The 22,086-nt window shown below is 40.0% G+C and overlaps 1 protein-coding gene across 2 annotated transcripts in view; it reads left to right on the top strand.

Moving 5' to 3' along the window:
* The first annotated feature begins 10,946 nt into the window (after nt 1-10,946).
* The window catches only part of LOC129183045 (vasorin-like), a 28,486-nt gene continuing 17,346 nt past the window's right edge, over nt 10,947-22,086 (top strand). The window contains exon 1 of one of the 2 annotated variants that reach the window (XM_054779846.1): nt 10,947-11,242. The gene's annotated coding sequence lies outside the window, so the exon portion shown is untranslated. Of the gene's footprint in view, nt 11,243-11,263; nt 16,181-22,086 lie in introns of those variants that run through there. The other variant, XM_054779847.1, reaches the window with a different exon arrangement.

The following is a 22,086-nucleotide window of genomic DNA, read 5'->3' as shown; positions in this document are numbered from 1 at the left end:
TTTAAATGTGAAAATATAATTTAAAATATAGAATTAGGAATATGCAATTAAATGTAATGAATTAAAATATATTGTCATTTTTTTAAAATGTCAGTAACTTTCAATTTATTTGAAAAAAATTATGTGTTTCTAATGAATAAAATATATCAAAATATAATATAAAAACTATTTAGAATTTCAAACTGTATGTATAACAAAATCTGATTACCGGTATATTCAACGACAGTATAGTTTGATCTTAGCAACTGCTGTGTTTTAAATATTATTGTATTTAAAATAATAAAATGTGAAAATATAATTAAAAATAAAAATGTATCATATTTTTGTAATTATCTTAATTTTCTAATTTTAGCAGCCTTTTTTCAATTTATAATCAATCAAATAAAATTAATGCATAAAAATGTGAATATAATTTGTGCATGCAAATGCATGAATAATTTGTTTCATTATATGAAATTATATTGTTATATTATATATTTTCTACTTTAGTAAATTATCTAAAATAAAAAATGTGTATTGTAAAAATGTAAAAACATTATTTCTGTGTATTGCATGTATAACAGTTTTATATTATTTGAGTAACTTGTTTAGTATAGAAAAACATCACTGTATTTATAATAAATACAAAAAAGTCAAAATATAATGAAAAAAAATGTGTACATATTAAATTATATGTTTTTTCCATTATCATCACCTTTTGTTACTAGTGTGTCTTTTTAAGTTAAAAAAACAAAACAAAAACAAAGCACTCCCAAACATTTATGGACTTGTACTGTAAAACATCAACGCTAAGTGGCATTAAACATCATTTATATATATATATATATATATATATATATATATATATATATATATATATATATATATATATATATATATACACATACACAGGTGTATATATATATTCCTGATAATAAGTGGGTGATGTATTAGTAACAAAATGAAGCCACATAATTTGATAGAAATGAAAATGATCACCCATTTTGAGTTGCTGCAATGACATTTTAGCTAAATGGACCAGTCAGCTGCATCATTTTGTTACTAATACATCACCCACTTATTATCAGGAAAGATATTCGAGATCATTTTTCCCCCAGTTTAGATCTGATGTGTTTTTGAAGTGTTCCTCTAATTTTCTTGAGCAGTGTGTGTGTGTATATATATATACACAGTATATACTGTATATATATACACACACACACAGTATATATATATATATATATATACACATAAATATTTGAAAATTCAAACAAAAATACTAATTGTTTATTTTTGGCAGTTTTACCAAAAACATTATTTCTGTTTAATTAGAATACTTCATTACCATAATATCATATATCAATATCAAATTCCCAATAAATTTGCAGTTTTGACCACCCACAAATACTTGGTATAAAGAGCTAAAATAATAACTTGAATGTATAAATGTGTCACAGCTGCCACAATAGCAAAAAGTAAAAGCACTTTGTGGAGCTTGTTACGTTGTCAGCCTCCATATTTGACTCTTCTCATTCAATTGACATCCTTAGCGTCCTGAGGGTCCTTGCCTGACAATCATGTTCTCACGGCCCCTGTGAGAAAGTGGGGGGGAGCGTACTTCTGGCTGTGAGAACTACCACTTGAGGGGGTCTCAAGCTTAGTTTTTTTCCCTCGATGCAACACCACGGCCATATTTTCAGTAATCAATCATTTTTACAGTTTGGTGATGTGCTCTCATAACATCTTGTTACATTCATTGCTAATGACTATTTTGTTGCTAGGCAGAGTTCGGAGGGCTCAATCATAAGGGGGGGATGACATTAACCACACCCACTTGGCATGAGACAAGCTAATTTATACATCTCATTTCATTATTGAACCTCTACTCTGTATTAAATATAAAACACATACTAGAATGAAAGGTAACAATGCCACCTAGTGGAATATTGTCGTTAATGCACCACTGTGTGTGTGTGGGTGTGTGTATGCACAGTGATGTTGAAGTCCATGTGAAAACAAAACAAGGCTTACGGGGGAACAACTGCAGAGTCGTAGAGGACATGCATTCCCATGGAGCCCTCCTCCGCCCACTACCATCACCCCCTCCTCGTCTGTGTTGTTCCTCCCCTTATCCCCCCCTCCTTCTCCACCTCCCCAAATACAAAAAAAAAAAATAACTTTGAAAAACCTCATATCAAAGCACACATTTGTACTGAGCATCTACGGTATAAGGACGTTGCTGCAGAAATTACGATACGTTTGCGTACAACGATGATGCGAAAATAAAGGGTACCGTTTATTTAAAGTATGTCATTCAAATATCTCCTTAACTACAACTCGCATTGTGCTTTAATCCAATTTTTATTTTTTTACTTTCAATTACGGGCCTGCAAAGAAAAGTGCAGGAGCCCATCCTACTATTCCTCATAATTATTATTAGATCTTACTTTGCCGCAGCTAATGCTTCTTTTTACACTTGTGTGGGAAGACTGAATGTGCCCTTTTGCTTTGTCAAGTGGTTTAAAAGTTTCTTTTGCTTTTTCTTTGGCTTATTTGACATAGCATACGCAAGACATCTTGTGATGCAGTTATTTGTGTTTTGCTGTGGTTCGCTTCTTTTTACACTTGTGTGACAAGTAAGAATGTTTTTCACTTTTTGTCTTTGTCTTTTTGTTTTTCGCGTTCCTTTAGACTTTTCTTTGGCTTTTTCTTTTGACATCATAGCATACACGAGACGTGTTGTTGCTATGCCGTTAACTGCATAGTAGTTAACTTCTTTTTACGCTTGTCTGACAAGTAAAAATGTTTTCCCCCATTTTGCCTTTGTGAAGTGTTCGACTGTTTTTAACATTTCTTTAGCCTTTTCTTTGGCTTTTTTGACACCGTAACATACGCGAGACCTTATTAGTGTTTTACTGTGGTTACCTTCTTTTTACACTTATGTGAGACAAGTAAGAATGTTTGTCCACTTTTGGCCCGCTTAGAAGACGTCATCGCCATTGTCAGTTATTATGTTTGTATTAAACTTCCAAAGGATTAATACAGTATGCTCCAACAGAGATATGAACCCGGATCTCCTGACTGTGCGGCCGGCATTCTGACCACTTCAGCCTCTCTCCCCCCCCCCCCCCCCCCCCCACGTTCTTTATTTATTTGATAATTGGTATTTTCTACAGCATTTCACGAATTAATTCAGAATAAATAAAGACATACATTTTAGTCAAAATAACATTTTAATAATGCATTAATACATTTTATTGTTTCATTTATTTTATTTGCATTTCTCCCTTATTATTTTTTTTCTGTTCAATACCTTATTTTTATTATATTTTTAATATTTTACAGTTACATTTTATTGATTACAATTTTTAACTATTAAATTTAAAAGTAATTTGAAAAAATGATTTTGTGTGTTTAGGCTGTGTTATTTCCTTGCCTTGAGTGAAGCGAGGCGTGTGAAACAAACACACAAGTACACAAGCGTGTGCACACATGTAAACACCAGCAGTGTACAGTACACACAGATACACGCATGGACACTTCCTCTCCTTCTCGTGTTTACATTCCTCTGTGGCTGACGTTTGGGAGTGCTCTGAGGGAGAAAAGTGAGACTCTGTAGATAGATACAAGTCACTTCCTCTGTCTTTGAGTAGGTCAAGCCTTCATCCACAAGAACCAATGTTGTGATTGCGGTAAGGACAAAATTGCCTGCACTGATGAGTTCAATACAAACAACAAAACGGCAAATGCAACACACGAGTTTCACATTCACAGCTGAGTAGCAACCAGGGATGCTCTGATCGATCGACCACCAATTAGTATCGGCCGATTTGCGTGGGAAAATGAGTGATCGGCATATGCTGATCAACACGCTGATCATAAAAAACGATCACCCGTGGCTCGTGCTATTGAAGCCTGTAGCCTGTAAAAACCCCTGTGTGCAATGTAGTGTCCCCCTCGCCCTTTCCTTCGTACTGCACAGGCGTGCGGCGGCGAACCCAACATGTCTGCTGAACTTATATACCATTTGTGAGAGTGATGTAAAATCTGCACCCTGCAAGACATGCCACAGAAATATCTCACGGGGGAACGTTAAATAGCTCCATCCATCCATTTTCTATACCGCTTCTCCTCTTTAGGGTCGCGGGGTTATGCTGGAGCCTATCCCAGCTGACTTCGGGCGACAGGCGGAGTACACCCTGGACTGGTTGCCAGCCAATCGCAGGGCACATACAGACAACCATTCACACTCACATTCATACCTATGGACAATTTAGAGTCTCCAATTAACCTAACATGCATGTTCACGGGGAGAACATGCAAACGCCACACAGAAATGCCCAAGGGAGAATCGAACCCAGGTCTTCCCGATCTCCAGGCTGTTACTGTGTTGGTCAACATGCTACCCACTAGACCACCGTGCAGCCCCGTCAAATAGTTGTAATTTGTATTTGCCATTTTGGTTGTTGTTTGGTTGTACGCTAACGTATCATGACTGCTACGATGAGATCACTCGACGGAGCATGATAAGTTTTCGAGGCTCACGGTGCTGCATCAGTAAAACGGCAGCTAACTTGGTCAACACTCGCCCGTATGTGGCGGTCAGAAGGCAACTAACCTGAAAAACAATGGAATTTGTCGGACTAGATGAGCACCCTTTCTCAACGGTGGAAGTCAGATTCTGCTGACTGCTCTCTCACTTGAAGCTCCATCAGACAATGTACTCTCACATCCAAAGTCTCTGTAAACAAGGTGTCTCATCCTCTAAGTTTCACAAATGATATATGTTGTAAGTAAAATATCTTTTTGTCTAAATTAAGGTGATGTTATGGTACCTGTTTTCAGATCATATAGCCAATAGCAAGGCTGCCGCCAGGAATTCTGGTCCCCATGAAAAAAAATTCAATAATTTTGCCAGCAAAACACTTACGGGTGACACCGGCAACCAGGTCCAAACAAGCACAGCAATGACCGCACACAAGGAAAGTGACATATTCACAATAATAACATTCATTAATATTGTGTTGTGAGGAGTATTTGTTTTACTAGCAGTGATAGCCACAGCTATCAGCTAGCTTTATGCACACTACACAGAGCTGAAGACAGGAGACAACAATCTAAAACAGGAAATATGCCTTTCAGTGTTATTTAACAAATAAATAACTAGATTAGCATGTGTTTTGGTGTCATGAGCACTTTAAAGGATAAATACCTTGGATCCTGCGCCAACTCCTCAAACTAAGGCTGTCCCACCTAGTCAGTCTAGCCCAGGGGTCACCAACGTTTTTCCTTGTGAGAGCTACTTTTACAAAATGAAAATGGGCAAGAGCTACTCATTTTTGTAACATTTATTTTCAGAGCTTATTTTAAACCCAAACAAAGCGAATATGCTTGTTTTACCAGAACATCAACAAAATGCTGGTGTCCACAACTCACATTTTGTATTTCAGAATGCATTTCTTTCTACTGTTCTTTCATTATTAACTGAAAACCTTAATGAAAAGCAGGCTTGCGGGCACCTCATGTGGTCGTGGGGGGCTACCTGGTGCCCGCGGGCGCCACGTTGGTGACCCCTGGTCTAGCCACCTAGTCATCGAGCATATTCACGGCGGCAATAAATGAGTAGTATTTGTCCGTTCTAAGCTATCCATTGACTATATACACGGTACAAACTCATGATCTCATAGGCTCAGCATGTATTTCCATTCACAGTGGTGTTCCTATTTTAGGCAGGTGTATTTTTACAGTCTTGGGAAAGCGTCTGCAGGTGCACTTCCGCCTGCCACCTCAGCCGCCAACGAGCTGCCAACGGAGACGTTAAAAGGCGACAACGAGACCGCGCCGCACGTTCAGGAACGCCGGGAAAGGCGACACCATCGTCACTGCTCCCCCGCCACCAACCCTGAGTCTACTACTACTTACGAGCTCCCCGCCATATAAACACACCGGCTGGCCAGGCAGACATGTTGTGACTTGGAGGAGCTGTTACATGACTTTTACGACGACTACTGCTACTGTTACTACTTGTAGGAGTTTGCTCTGTTTACAACAGGACAAGGATGACCTCCATCCTGGTTTACAATTAAAAGTAGGGGTGGACGGATCAACTGTTTATGTATCGGATCCATACTAAGGTGATATTTTTCAGTTCTCTTTATTTTCAGAATCATCTGTGTTTTTGTAAAGCCAAATGAAAGCCAATACACTAGGTCCCCAACTTACGAACACCCGACTAGCGAACACTCACGGATACGAACACAAGCCGACTGGTCTATATTTTATTTTATTTTGCCTTGTAGTCAGTCAGTATTTATACTGCTACTGTACATGCTTGACCAGTAGAGGGCACTGTGATACTGCTAATGCAGCCTTAGAGCTAATGAAACCAACAGAGGAAGAGTTGGAGATAGATAAAGCTAAATTGAAAGCTAAATTATACAACCCGGACAGAGCGTGTGATTAAAGTTATGAAGAGTTAATAGGCCTGCTTAATTCTACACCACCCACAGAACACTACCTCTTTTAGAAGAGTCTAACGACGACGACTTGTCCTATTTTTCAATATCTCCTCCTCCAACTCCTCCACGACGACGTATGCTCGACGACTCCTCTTCAAAGGTAAATAACATTTATCATTACGTATTATTATATCACTTTTATTATTGTTTTTTTCATTAATTATCCTCGTTTAATATTACTACTGCATCCAAACTCATATTTACATACATACACATATGCAGTAGTACCTCGCATAACATAAACCTCCTTTTACATAAATTCCACTGAACATAAAGAATTTATGTAAAGTTTTTGCTTCGTATTACAGAAGAAATTCCATATAACATAAAGCATCAAGTCAGCGCAAGTCTTTTTTTTTTTCCAATCAACTTTATTAATGCCTCAAGTCGGTGCAAGTTCAGACTAACACTTGGTGACGCCTTCTGACGCATCACGCTCTCATTGGCTGATTATCAGGGCACCGCCTCCGCTCTCATCTCATTGGCTGATTATCGGGGCACCGCCTACGCTCTCATCTCATTGGCTGAGTTATACAGCACGTACGTGAGTTTGTGTGAGAGACAGGCTTGTCCCTTCAACCTCCTTCCTCTTCGTAGTCGCCCTGAAACTAACTTAAACAATTAAGTTAAGTTACAAATTAAAATTTTGCACACAGCATTATCGTGTAGTGCGTGTGCGTTTATCTGTGAGACCAGCTGACTCTTAGACTCTTTGAGTCGCGTTTCGACTCAGGCTAGTCCTCCTCCTCCTTCCTGCCTCCACTTGCGCTCCTGATCAAGACATCTCGTGAACGGTAGGATTGTTTTTGTTTTTCAGTTTTATTCATTTACAGTAATCGTATTTATTACCTTATTTTATATTGGAATGTTACTGTACTATGTTTATGCTAATGTTTTCTTATATTTCCCACCATATTTGGTGGACTTTGAATATTTTGAAGTGCCAAAGGGGTGAGTTTGGGAAGATCTTGGAACGGATTAGGCTATTTACATAAAGGTTCTCGGAACGGATTATTTACGTTGTAGGGGCGTCTACTGTACTGTATATGTATACACGTACATGTAGTACCTATATCATTGGAAGAACGGTCGTCTGGAACCAATTGTGTTCGTTAGTTGGGGAATTAGTGTAGTAGGTTTTGCTTTTGTTAACTTATTTAAGAGTGATTTTATTTTCCTCAAACAATTGCATGTAATAAAGGTCATAATGTGATGATTTTCTGGCTACTGTCACATTGTCTTATATTGCATATACAACTTAGAGCCACAATAATTCAATGACCTTGAAAAAATGTAAGTAAAAAGTATTGGTGTCAGTATCAGTAACAGTACCGGCAATACTGGCCCTGTAGTTACTTAGTATCGCCCACTACTAATTAAAAGCAACAATTTGCATTTGTGGCAGCAGGTACTGTTATGCTGGACTGCACGGAGGAAATTTTCAGAGGTTTTGGTGAAAATGGATGGAATTTCTTATTGGACCTCTGGTGTCATGGCATTATCAGATGATCATAGCACTTACTAACAGTGCAACCAGTCATGTCCTGTGTTTGTCGCTCTGCTGCCGCCTGTCCGCCATGTGTTGCAGTGCACCGCCTTCCTGCAAAGGTGGAGCTGCCGGTGCACACCTGCAAGCAATTATCACCTGGCCTACTTAAGCTTGGCTGCAGCATTCATTCGGTGCCAGATCGTACCTCAGACTTCACTTGCTTTCTGTGCATCCTGTGGCCTGTTGTGTCTACATATATATATATATATATATATATATATATATATATATATACACAGTATATATATATGCACACACACACGCACATATGTATAATTATTATAGCAAAGCAAGCTACCAAGCTAATTCTAAACATAAGTGTTAACATTGTCCCACACAAGTGTAAAAAGAAGTTAACCACAGTAAAAAAGAAAAAAAAACATCTACATAGTTTGATAATAACCAATGACACATTCTCTTCTTCTCTTGTTAACTCCTCAATTAATTGTTTCTTTAACTTTTCTGTTAAGTTACATACAAAAAGTCCGAATAGACTACATGTACTATGTATATCACTGAAAGAATGTGATCATGGAGAATGTGTGTGTGTGTGTGTGTGTGTGTGTGAAGCAAGGTTGAGAAAGAGGAATATTTAACAAGACTGCGAGAAAACAAACAATCACGAACATCACTTTGCTCTGTTGCTTTACAATGACACATTAGTGTCAACTTCTCATGGGAAGAAACACAGCAATGTGTGTTTTCTGTATTTTTCAATGTCACTGAATACTGTAAGAACTCATTCTACCCTTTTATTTGCCCAAGTGTATTATTTTCTGGTTTTACTATTAACATTTTGTCTTCCACTTACACTATATGTGACAGGTAATGACGATAATAATACAAATAATCATGAAAGACATTCACTATGCTCAGAGGTTGCTTGAAGCAAACATCCTATTGATTTTGGGTAATGGATGACAGTCACCTTGAAAGTCGCTCTGGACCAGGTGTGTCGAAATCACGGCCCGTGGGCCAAATGTGGCCGCCATTCATTTTTAAGTGACCCACATCAAAGTCTAAAAATATAATTGACAATGTTCCACGCACAGTATGTGCTTAAAAGTTTTGTACTTCTTAGTTACAAGCGGAGCTTGAACAAGGCTGAGTCTTCACAAGGCAAGTGATGGTAGGATAAAATTGTTGAGGTAAACCAGAAATGGGTGGATATGCTTCCTTGAGGCTGAATCTGTGGACATTATTATTCCCCTTCCACCGGGCAATAGTTGCACCGAGTCTGGACGAAGGCTGGTACGTACCACAATATTTTTGTCTGAACAGAGGGGCTTGGCTTGGATTTTTTTGTTGAAATGGGACCTGTATCTTATTTTTTCATGTCAGTCTGAACAGTACAAGTCCAGCTTTTACAAAAGCAACCCATACCTTGTTCATATGTAGATATAAATCTGATATGTATCCATCATGTACAGTATATGTCATGGAAAGGCATGTTTTGCCAAGACTTGCGTAAGAGTAGTCACAGGTGTAGACGAAAGTCCTTCTTCCGAAAATGATTTTTTAAAAATCTCTCAGAGACGCGGCTCACGTCAATGTCCCAGCACTCCTGGCATCCACTCGCATGCTCATAGGAACAGATGTCGCAGCAAGTTCCCAACGAACTTCCATTGCCCAAATTCTTGCCTCCATCTTTCTTGATCTCCTTCACAAAATAATTTTGTTAAGCAAATGTTGACTCCGGTTGCACAAAATCCTTGAAATTGCCACAAACACACAAATCCAGACATAATTACAACCGTAAACGCACGCCAAAGCATGTGGTGTTGTGTTTTGTGCACATGTGCATCATTTATCTTTATAAAATATCATTTATCCCTGCAGTAGTAGTAGTAGTAGTAGTAGTAGTAGTAATACTGTAGTAGTCGTAGTTGTACAGTAGCAGCATTGGCAGTGAACAACACTGACAAATTGTATACTTTGAGCAGCAAAAGCAACACCTGTCCATTTTTTACATAAAATGCAAATCATGCAATAACTCTTACATTAATAAGCATGGATTGGACAGTTACAAACTAATGTACTAACAGTTTTGAGTAGATTGATTTGTTCATTCTTCAGTTAGACAAGGGGTGCCCAGGGTGTGGTATGGGGGCCATTGGCGTTCTGCGGCTCATTTTTAATATTGCCGCGGCACATGGTAGAAATAAAATTCAACAAAAAAAAGTCCATCAAAAATGTGGAAAATGCCGCTAAAGGCACTGTGTAAACAGAAAAATATTAATATTGACACTGTTAAAAAATAACCCAGCTTTGTCTGTAATACTGTACGTTTTGTTCGACCTTATAAAATATTTTTTTAAGTATATACCGTAAATTCCGGTGTATAAGCTGCTACTTTTTCTTAAACATTGAACGCTGCGGCTTATACAGAGGTGAGCCTAATTTATGGCTAAATTCTAATCTCGTCTGGACATCCGCTTTAATTCAGAAATACATCTAATTGTTTAAATAATGTGCTGCTCACAAGTCAGTGAGTAAACAGTAACTCTTTCTTTGGTAGGAGCCAATCACGGGCTATCAGTGCATTCACAACGAGCTTGTCAACCCATTGGAAATCGCAGGTGGTCTTTATATATACTGTATATACCAACATAACAAGTAACAGTCCGACTCACGGTGTCATCTTACAAATAATACTAAACTCATCTTTGTGGAGATTGCATGTTCTCCGGGTACTCCGGTGTCCTCCCACATTCCAATAATATGCATGTTAGGTTAATTGGCAACTCTGAATTGTCCACAGGTAGCTACTGTATGAATGTCGGTGTGAAAGGTTGCTTGTCTATACGTGCCCTGCGATTGGCTGGCGACCACAGTAAAGGGTGTACCCTGCTTCTGCCCAGAGTCGCCTAGGATAGGTCTGGTATCTAATGAGGACAAGATGGATGGATGAATCTTTCTTTAACTTTCGAGACAGTCGGCCATAGATATGCTTTTTTTTAAAGTTTCCTCAGCAGGTAGACTCCGCCTCTATGCTTCCTCCTCTCTCCTACTCCTCCTCCTTCAAGTGTTCCTCGGTGTGTTGAGGCAGAACTGTACCGCAGTCTGGAGCGAGGGCACACGCAGGTCGTGGAAGTTTTTCTGCGTGGACGCGCGCGCCGTGTGTTGTGTCGCACGCAAAGTGGATACAAAGTTTGCACTCTTGGATCCTCTCGGATTTTGCATCGCGTTGTGAAAGGTAAGATATGAGTGGCTTTTGTGCATGTTGTTGTTAACACGCACGCACACAATCAAACACGAATAATAGAACAAAGTCATGCTGCGTGGAAAGACGTTTAGAAAATGCAAATATTAGTGTTGCCTGTGTATCGGAGTTGGAGATCACATCTTCACCTTCACGTCTGCTTTCACCGGGGGGTCTCGAACGTGTGTGTGATTGGCTGCAAGGCCACACGGGGAACAAACCCACTAATTCCCCTTCAGTCACCTCCAACCATGCTTTATTGTTGAGTAGCCTAGTGTAGTTTCCACATTCTTTCAACACATTTCATTGAAAGGATTAGCTGCACACGTGTAGTTAGGTTACAACTCCAATACTGTACTCTGGTTTTGATTACTCGAGTAAAGTTTGACTAAGATTCAGTGGGACAATTTAGACATGTACTAAGGAAGTGATGAGGAACGTCATTTTTTTGCTGGGATAGAGTTTTTGATTGGACTAAAAGCAATATTAATCCTACAAAGACTAACAATAAAAGCAGTGTGTAAAAATATGACACAAAAAAAACAAGTAGGCTTATTGGACAAGCGGCATCGAAAATGGATGGATGGATGGATGGTTGATTTAAGTTTTGATGACTGGGTTATCTTTCAAAATCAATAGGGTTCTTGATTTGACACACTGCAAAAGTTTGATGAGTTGAGGATTTAGTGACAAATGCCACAGGTAGGAGATAGGTGATGCATGGTCTCAGTTTACTTCCGGTGGTATGTCATTCAAAACCAATAGGTTTCTAGATCTGACGCAACAATACTTCTATGACGTTTAAGAAAGACTTAGTGGAACAATTTAACTAGTACAAGTGAGGTGATGAACATGTACTGCTTTTACCTTTGAGCTCTTGGCTGGGTTGTCTTTCAAAATCAGTAGAGTTCATTATTATATTATTGACAGATAGATAAGACTGAAAAAGACTCCCAGTGGATGATTAGTTGACATCGGTCCAGATTCACGCTCCTGAAGATCTTCTAGTGTCTTTGTTGTATACAATTCAAAATCAATTGGGTTCTTTCTCAGACACAAATGTGAAGGAAATCCTGACTGTGACACTGCAGTGTACTCTTTCATTACACTTGATGAACTACACTTCTATTTTAACAGTTCTTTTATCCTGTGTGGTACATTGTGGTTGTCTACCACCATGTATTTGTAAGTGGACTATGTAAAGCAGGGGTTCTCAAATGGTCTCAATCTGGGACTCACATTTTCCAATGGTCATTAAACCGCGACCCACTTTTATTTAAGTCATTATTATTTTTATCTATTTTTATTTTTTACATTTTTTAAATTTCACTCACGACCACAAAATCAGATATTTCACTTTTACCAATGTCACTAAAATAGTCCTCAATTTTACTTGAAAATAAAAATGTTAAAAAGTCAGACATTGGTTGGCTATTGCATACTTTGTCATTTTCGACATGCTGTCTGTGACCCATCCAGAAAAGATCCGCGACCCTCTTTTGGGTCTCAACCCACAAGTTGAGAACCACTGAAAAGCCATACATTCAGACTGTGCAGGTGTACCTAATGTTATGTCCAGTGAGTGGCTGAGGGGGTGTATGGGCTGAGAAAAGCAAAGAAAGGTACAGACAGTCGGGCATGGATCTTAGAGGGAAGCAAACATTCCTGACTCGCTGCCTCAGCAATTTAATTAAGGTTTTTTTTGGGGAGATGCTGTGAGGTGAACCCCTCACCCCCCGCCCCACCCTTTGGTCCCAGCTTGGACTAATCCTGACGGGGTCATCTCATAAGTGCTGAGGGGGGTCACAGCACCATGACAACTAAAGCTGCCCAATCAGGGAGTTAATAAGGCAAGTAAGGAAGTTAAAAGGTAGAAGGTGAAGACGATGCTTGTCTCATTTAGTGTGTGTGTGTGTGTGTGTGTGTGTGTGTGTGTGTGTGTGTGTGTGTGTGAGAGAGAGAGAGAGAGAGAGAGATTAGAATCTTCATCGTCCACACGAAGTAAAATCCTCCTTCTCTTAGTGGCCTTTAAGTGTGGCCCATGGGGATCTGATGCGACACACACATACAGTCAATATAAACACATCATTTTCATAATGTTACAACTTTTTCTTAAAAAAAACAAAAAAAAACTACTTTATTCTCTGGAGATTTCTACCTTTCTCGCCTAGATTGCGAACACATTCTAAAAACTTCAACTTTTCACTCCTAGCAGTAAAACTCCACATTATTCTTGTAACATTAGTACTTTTTTTTGTATTAGTACAATTTTATCTTGATAACACTAGAGCCTTTTTCTTAAGATATGACTATTTTAATTACGTTAACTTTCTGATAAGGTAAGACTTTTGGTGTAGTTTACAAAATATTACTTTTTCAACAATAAAAACCCTCAAATCAGTGTAAAATTACTACTTTTTTGTAGTTTTGCAACTTCATCTTCATAATACAACTTTTTTAAAGAAAATTTGACTTTAACATTGCAACTTTTCTTGTAGTACAAGTATTTATATAACATAGTATTACGACCTTATTTTTCTAATATTATGACTTTTATCTTTGAACAATATGACTGTATTCCATCCATCAGTCTTCTACCGCTTATCCAAGATAGGGTCACGGGGACAGCAGCCTAAGCAGGGAAGCCCAGACTTCCCTCTCCCCGGCCACTTCGTCCAGCTCCTCCCGGAAGATCCCGAGGCGTTCCCAAGCCAGTTGAGAGACTCTCCAATGTGTCCTGGGTCTTTCTCAAGGCCTCCTACCAGTTGGACATGCCCTGAACACCTCCCCAGGGAGGCGACCGGGAGGCATCCTTAACAGATACCCAAGCCACCACATCTGCCTCCTCTCAATGTGGAGGAGCAGCGGTTCTACTCCCGAGTTTCTTCCAGTTGACAGTGCTTCTCACCTTATCTCTAATGGAGAGCCCAGCCACCCTACGGAGAAAACTCATTTTGGCTGCTTGCACCTGCATTCTTGATCTTTCGGCCACTACCCAAACCGCATGACAATAGGTGAGGGCAGAAACGTAGATTGACTGGTAAATTGAGAGCTCTGCCTTTTGGCTTAGCTCCCTCTTCACCACAACCGACCGATGCAGAGTCCGCATCACTGCAGACGCTGCACCAATTTGTCTGTCGATCTCAAACTCCATCCTTCCCTCACTCGTGAACAAGACACAGAGGTACTTAAACTCCTCCACTTGGGGCAAGAGCTCATTCCCGACCCGAAGATGATACTCCACACTTTTCCGGGTGAGAACCATGCACTCTGACTTGGAGGTGCTGATTTTCATCGCGGCCGCTTCACACTCGGCAGCGAACTGATCCAGTGAGAGTTGAAGATCACGGCTCGTTCAAGCCAGCGGGTCCACATAAAGCAGAGACCCAATCCTGCAGCCACCAAACTGGAACCCATCAACGCCCTCGCTAAACCTAGAAATTCTGTCGATAAATGTAATGAACAGATGAACCAGGCAACAAAGGGCAGCCCTGGGGCATTCCAAGCCTCACTGGAAACGGCAGACTTATTGCCGGCAATGCGAACCATACTATGACACGCAGCGTCATACAGCGAACGAACAGCCTGAATTAGGTCTTCTGGGACCCCATATTCCCTGAGTAGTCCCCACAGAATTCCTCGAGGAACACGGTCAAATGCCTTTTCCAAGTCCATAAAACACATGTTGACTGGTTGGGCAAACCCCCATGCACCCTCAAGAACCCTGCCGAGAGTTTAGAGCTGGTCCACAGTTCCACGACCAGGACGAACACCACACAGCTCCTCCTGAATCAAAGATTCAACTATCCGGCAGATCCTCTTCTCCAGAACCCCTGAATAGACTTTACTAGAAAGGCTGAGAAGTGTGATCCGACAGAACAAGGGGTGTAACGTTTCGTTTTAAGAACGATTAGATTTGTATCATGATTTATGGTACCAACAGGATTCAGGGACGATATTAGTTCATTTAGAATGATACGATCCTAAACGATTCAGTAACTTTAAATTGATTCAGTAACTTTTTTGCCAAAAATTCAACCAGTGCGACTTTGAAACAAATACCTGGATGATGCCGTCACTGCTGCTGGACCGTAAACTACCTTCTAGAGGCGTACAAAATGTCCTTACTTTGCATATTGTCCCCATAAAGCAGTTTCAAACAAGACCAGGGGAGTTAAATATGAATACTGAATAAAGTGAATGAACCTTACCAAAAGAAGAAGCAAATCAACTGTATTTCACAGGTCCACTACAGCTTCCATGACCATATTTATAGGAATATAAATCAATGCATCGATATAGTGAATGAATCTTTACACCCCTAGTTGGAACACACCCCTTAAGAAGGGGGACCGCCACCCCTCTCTGCCAGTCCAGAGGCACCGCCCCGGATGTCTGCGATGCTGCAGAGTTGCGTCAACCAAGACACGCCCAGAGCATCCAGGGTCAGAGTTTGACAACCTTAGCAACCTCAGCCCCAGAGATAGGAGAGCCCACCATGGAGTCCCCAGGCACTGCTTTCTCATTGGAAGACGTGTATATGACTATATTATATTAAAATGTTTTTGTTGAATAACATGACTGCTAAACAGTGATTTCATGTTTCATTCAAACTGCCACTTATTTCCATGTTAGAATTCATTATTATGGTTAAGAAGTGCTGATATTGGCCCCCTTGTAGACTTGATAATGTTGTTTGCATGGTGGCTTTCGGGCTATGGCTAAACGTGGTTTCAGTTTTCAGGCTCAGGTTCCACGTTTACATGTCGTCCTGACACCACAGGAATTCTACATTGACTGGCCTGAGCCTCTGCACGCTCACCAGAGGGGAACCTCTTTCTTTCTTTCTCTTAGAACTCGACCCCTATGCCTCCTCCCTCCAAGGGCGGCTTGAGGCCTCGACACTCCTTTTGTAAGCCATGAAGTGTGTCTGTAAGTAGCCTCCCCCCCCGTCCCCTCAGCATGTTGTATAAATACGGCGCTTCAGTAAGAAGGTAAAGAGCGTGACGCTTACATTAGAAAGACAGCTTGGAACATTCCACAGTGGTATTGGGAGACACCAGTAGAGAGAGAGAGAGAGAGAGAGATGTACTCTGATGACATCATGCAGAATAGAAGTTCGAGATATTAGGAAAATGCTCCGTTACGACCTACTACCTACCTAGCTACAGTATGTACTGTACCTACATATTTGTTCATCTACAAGCCAAGACGCTAACCTACCTATCTACCTATAAGCTAACAGGCCTACTTAAATATCTACCTAGCTAGTTCACTTCTAACAAGGCAACATGGCTACCTACATATCTACCTACCTATTCAGCCACCTACTTACCCACAATCTATCAGGCCTATGTATTCATCTCCCTACCTATTTAGCCACCTCCAAGGCAAGTCGCCTACCAATGTATTTACATACGTATTTAGCCACATGCGACCTACAAGCTGACATGTCTCGCTAAATATCTACCTACCTATTCAACAACTTACCTACAAGGCAAGATGCCTACCTATGTACCTACGTAACTGTTTAACCACCGAGCTACCTGCCTACAAGTTACCACGTCGAAGTACATATCTGCTAACATACAGTATTAGCTAGCTACCTACCTACCTACCTAGAAACTAACATGCCTGCTTATTTAGTAACTTACAAGCCAACACACCTACCAACCTTTTCAGCCACCCACTTCCAAGCTAACACGGTACTGTTATATATCGACCAACCTATTCAGCTACCTGCCTACCTACTTGTTAAGCTACCTACATGCCAATACCCAGCTCACAGGCAGACGAGATTTTAACGTTCATTTGAAGAAGGTTTTAAAAAAACTACAATGAAATGACTGGAAAAGCAAACTTTCACAAAACCATGCAGGTGTTTCTTAAAATGTTTATCGTCCCACAAATTGACACTAAATGATATTAGTCAACATTTTTTGAGACCAACTAAATGGCAATTCATACTGTCAGTCAAACGTTTGGAGCATTTCTTGAAATGCCGTCTTTTCAACTGTATTAAAGAGCAGCATTTCTTTTGCGATGTAGGAAAGTACACTTCATGTGAACGCACACCATTTTGTGCTGTTCCGTTTGTATTTACTTTGCCAATCAAACATCTCAGTGAGTGTTGACTGTCATAACGGAGGCTTAATATGGTTGCTGTGTATTTTCAGATGGCTATGGCTTAAAATCACTGTAGTCTGTGCGTTGTGACCCTCGAAAGTCACTGCACTGCTGCTAGTACGCCTTTGAATACTCATCGCTGGTAGCCCTTTCAGGAGAATCACCCGTTTGCGTTTGCTTGCTTGTTACTCCTCACGAATTGCAGCACTGTGTACACTTGCTAGTGCCAACAAACACGCATGCACATGCCAATTTATCGCGGAGGGCAAAATGATCAAGTTCATTTTTATTTATTGTGTGGTTAATCGATTTATTGATTATCGTGGGAGGCCTACATCCATCCATCCATCCATTTTCTATAATTCACCGAAGTCTTGTATAAAAAGCTACAAATCTTAACACATATAATTAAATACACTTGTGTAAAATTGTAAAGCACAGCTAAATATTGTCCCTTTCTACTAAGTATAAGGAATCATGTCTTTGGCTTAATATGACACTGCATCAGTTTATGCCATCATTGACCTTTGTGCTAAGGAAGGCCATGGACCAAAGCGTTTTGTATTTTTGCCTGTCGACCGAAGTCAGCTGGGATAGGCTCCAGCATACCCCCGTGACCCTAATGAGGAGAAGCGGCATAGAAAATGGATGGATGGACTGGGTAAGTGTAGATGGTCTCACGCTAATGACACACTTTGTACTCGACTCCGTTTGCGCCCTTGAGATGGTAGAACAAATTTGTCGCGTTCCTACCTTTTGCTGTCACCGTTGCTTTGCAAACTTTGTATATTATGGTCTCTTGTTCCACATCTGCTCTATCAAAACCAAACCACTTCCATATTAGAGGTACCTCCCCATTTAGCAACAATTTCTTCGTCAATAGCCTCTACTTCTCCACTTTCAGCCATGCTCATTTTCTTTTTTATTTTGTCTCTGCTCTAATTTTCTCCGATGACATGGACCATGCTGTGGTACACGTGAGGTGGCAATGCATCAATTCAGTGCGCTACAGCGCTTAGTAGTTGCAGGAAAAACACATTAAGTCTGTCTTGATAATTCATACGGGTATAAGTCATTTTATTTACCAATTGAACAGTTTTGGTCCCAATATTGACCCCTGGGGTACTCCACACGTTAGATTTAAACTTGCAGATGTGTATTCTCCTAGCTTTACAAATTGCTTCCTATTTGCTAAGTAGCTTTTAATCCAAGAAAAAAACAAATATAATAATCTACCTATTTACAAGCTGACATGCTTACCTAAAGAGCTACCTATTTAGCGTTCACCTACCTACAAACTAAAACAACTACCTACATGTCTACTACGTATTTAGTCACCTGCACACCTACATACACATATACCTATTTAGCTACAGGCTTACCCATCTAGCTATCTGAAAGTTAACATGCCTACCGATCAACCTACCTATCTACCTACTGACCAAACGCAAAGCTAACATGCCTACCTACCTTTTTAGCCACGTATGGAGAGCTAACATGCTTACCTAAATATCTACCTATTTAGCGTCTACCTATCTACAAGCTAACACACCTACCTACAGTTCTATGTATTTCGACACCTGCACACCCACCGACCAACGTATATACCTATTTAGCTACCGACTGACCTACTTACCAAGACGCTAACATGCCTACCTTTGTAGCTACCTACAAGCCAACACACCTATTGACCTATTTATCTACCTGCCTACTTACAAGCCAACAAGACTTCCTACATATTTAAATACTACCTACCTACAAAGTGCCTCTCTCACCTGAGGCGACATTAGCTCAGTTACGGTTTACAACATTGTAACTGCACACCAGTTGAGATTGTTACGCACGTGCCCATGTAACCAACACTGCTGTCGTACAAGCGCTGTCTCATCACCTGGTAAGAGTTGCGACCTCGACCTTTTTTTGTGAGGCCCTGCTGCCCTGAGGCCACTGTATATGTACTCTACTGTATATGTATATGCCATTAACAGTGTTATGTTGCATCATCTGCTCCAAGGCCTCGCTGTGTGCTGGCAAGGGGTGGGGTGTTGGGAGTTTGTCAGGGGCAAGTCTACGTCACTGACCACATGAATAGATGATAATATGAGACGCATGTGCTGTTTGTACGCTTATTCTTTTGAAAACAGATGGTTTCATTCAATTACATTCAAATTCAATTAATAGTTGTACAAATCAAGTTGACTTTTAAAGAAAAATCTGCTTGGGCAACGAAGGACCAGGCTAATGGGACGTTAGCACGAGACGGCCCCCTTGTTGACACAAAAACTAAATTCTGCAAACTAAGAATGCCAAAATTCCTAACGGCAAGTGGAAGTTTTTTTTAAATGGTGCTTTTTGTTTCAACCAGTCTATATCAAATCTAGAAGGACGCCAAATAAGGTGTATATTAAGTCCTTTTTTAGCCAAAAAGCATGTTTTATGGTTATTACATGGTCATATGAGGACACATTGACAACATAGTTGCAGATCAGTAAGGCCCTCATCAAGACCTTAAATTTGACATGACTTGAAGTGGTGTGCTGCAAATTCATTTTTTACTTGGTTCCCAGTGAACTTGGACTTGAGGCGATCACCACCAAAAAATTAACAGCTGAGCAGCTATCAATTATGTCCACCATAATAGATAGCCTGACCTTTATGTTTTGCCATGTATGAAGCTCTGAAACGAAAAAAAGTCCAAATCGTGAGTCACTAGTTTTTTGGTACCAACTTATGTGAGTGAGCGAGTGAAAATCAAGTGCTGCAGACAACGTCAGCTCTTGGATCTTGTACCTAATGAAGTGTCCAGTGAGTGCATAACGTGTGTGATTTAGTTGCCATAGGCTCGCCTCTCAGTCTAGACCAAGACACTCCATAAACACAGACGGTCCAAGACAAGCAGCTGTGCAGAGGAGAGATGTCATGCTCACAATGGCGAACGTCTCAGAGTTGACCAGATGGTTCTTAAGACGACTTGGTTCAGCTAAAAAGATTGATATGACAATCTTTAGCGGCCGTGAAGGTGGTATATCTCCATTCGGCTCCTTGGTGCCTTCACAGATGTTTGGCGTGTTGCAAGCTAACAAGGCAAGGGTGATAAAAATATACTCACAATCACATTTTGTCTAAACAAAAGTCATTAAAACATCATGACCAATAGTCAAATGAAATATGTTATTCTATCAACAAGTAAGACATGTTAGTCTTAATAAATTCACAAATTATCAAATTACAGTATAAGTCACACCAGCCAAAAATGCACAATGAAGAAGAAAAAACATACATTCCTGATCAAAATCTTAAGACCAGTTGAAAAATTGCTAGAATTTGCCTTTTGCACATTTGGATCTTAATGAGGTTTTAAGTAGAGCTACAATATGCAAAAGAAAGAAGGGGGCGTGAGACAAAAAGGTTTTTGAAAAAGTAATTTATTGAAAAACAACAATTACACTGAAATAGGCTGTTTATCAGCTGATCAAAAGTTTAAGACCATCGCTCAAAAATAACAAAAAAACCTCTCAAAACCAGAACAAAAAAATGTTCCCAGTAGGACTCAGTAATGAGTAGCTTCTCACTTCAAAAATTGGTTTGGGCATGCTTGATGCGAGTGTTTCCAGGAGGCTAGTGGGAACAACATACAACATCTCGTAGCTTACTTAAAACCTCATTAAGATCCAAATGTGCACAATGCAAACTTTAGCAATTTTTCAACTGGTCTAAAGATTTTGATCAGGAATGTACAAGTCGAACTGGACTAGAAGTCACATTTTATAGGGGAAATTTAGTTTATAAAAACGGCAACCAAGAACAGACATTTCATCTTGAAGGGCAAGTTATAGTAATAATAAAATGGAGAACAACAGGCTAAATAGGCGTCTGTTATCGTACCGTGAATAGGTGGAATGTTAACGTAACATTTGAACAGTAACAGCTTACAGTCACATAACTTAACTAGTTTACTTGCAGCGTGTAATCTGCAGAATATGATTTTCTTTTTGGGGGCATTTGTGTTCCATCTTTCTCAGGTGTCTTTATAAGTTGATTTTTACATTGTGTAAATTTTCAGTGGTACAGAAGTGATAGGAGTAGCAGATACTGGCACACAAGCCTAGAGTGCTCTCTCACGGCTGTCGGTGTGAAAAAAAAATATATAAGTCGCTTCAGAGTATAAGTACAAGTCTAAGTCGCAGGACCAGCCAAACCATGAAAAAAAAGTGACTTATAGTCCGGAAAATACAGTAATAAGGCTGAATTATAAGAAATGTAATATGAAAGTGGCAGTGTGCAAGGCATTATTGCTAGTGCACATTAAGTGCTTTAGGCACACCTGGCAATCCAACCTACCTTGGTGTTCCCAGCGTCAGCGTCAAAGAGTGACGTGTGGCTTTTTTTCCCCCCATCGGAGTTAAACAGCTGCTTGCCTCTTGTTGATGTCAAAGCAAAAGCTGTAGTATTTCTACATTTGATCAAATTTTACTTAACATTTGTCAGATCAGCCCATGTAGATGTCCATACTTGTCTGCACCCTTAATCACAGTGGTGTCAATGCATTCGGCTCAGCGACAACTTTCAAGTACCGGTAATTACTTATTCCGTTTCATAACACACCCCACACAATTTAGCGACACGGTCGGTATATTTAGTGAGTAATGGTGCACATGTAAGTGTTTCTTGTGTCATGCATTTATTCGGTAATGAAATACAAGCGATCAACA

The sequence above is a fragment of the Dunckerocampus dactyliophorus genome, chromosome 6, assembly GCF_027744805.1.
Source record: "Dunckerocampus dactyliophorus isolate RoL2022-P2 chromosome 6, RoL_Ddac_1.1, whole genome shotgun sequence".
In the NCBI taxonomy this organism is placed as follows: domain Eukaryota; kingdom Metazoa; phylum Chordata; class Actinopteri; order Syngnathiformes; family Syngnathidae; genus Dunckerocampus; species Dunckerocampus dactyliophorus.
The sequence above is the reverse complement of the archived record's forward strand: the minus strand, read 5'-3'. Positions and strand labels throughout refer to the sequence as shown.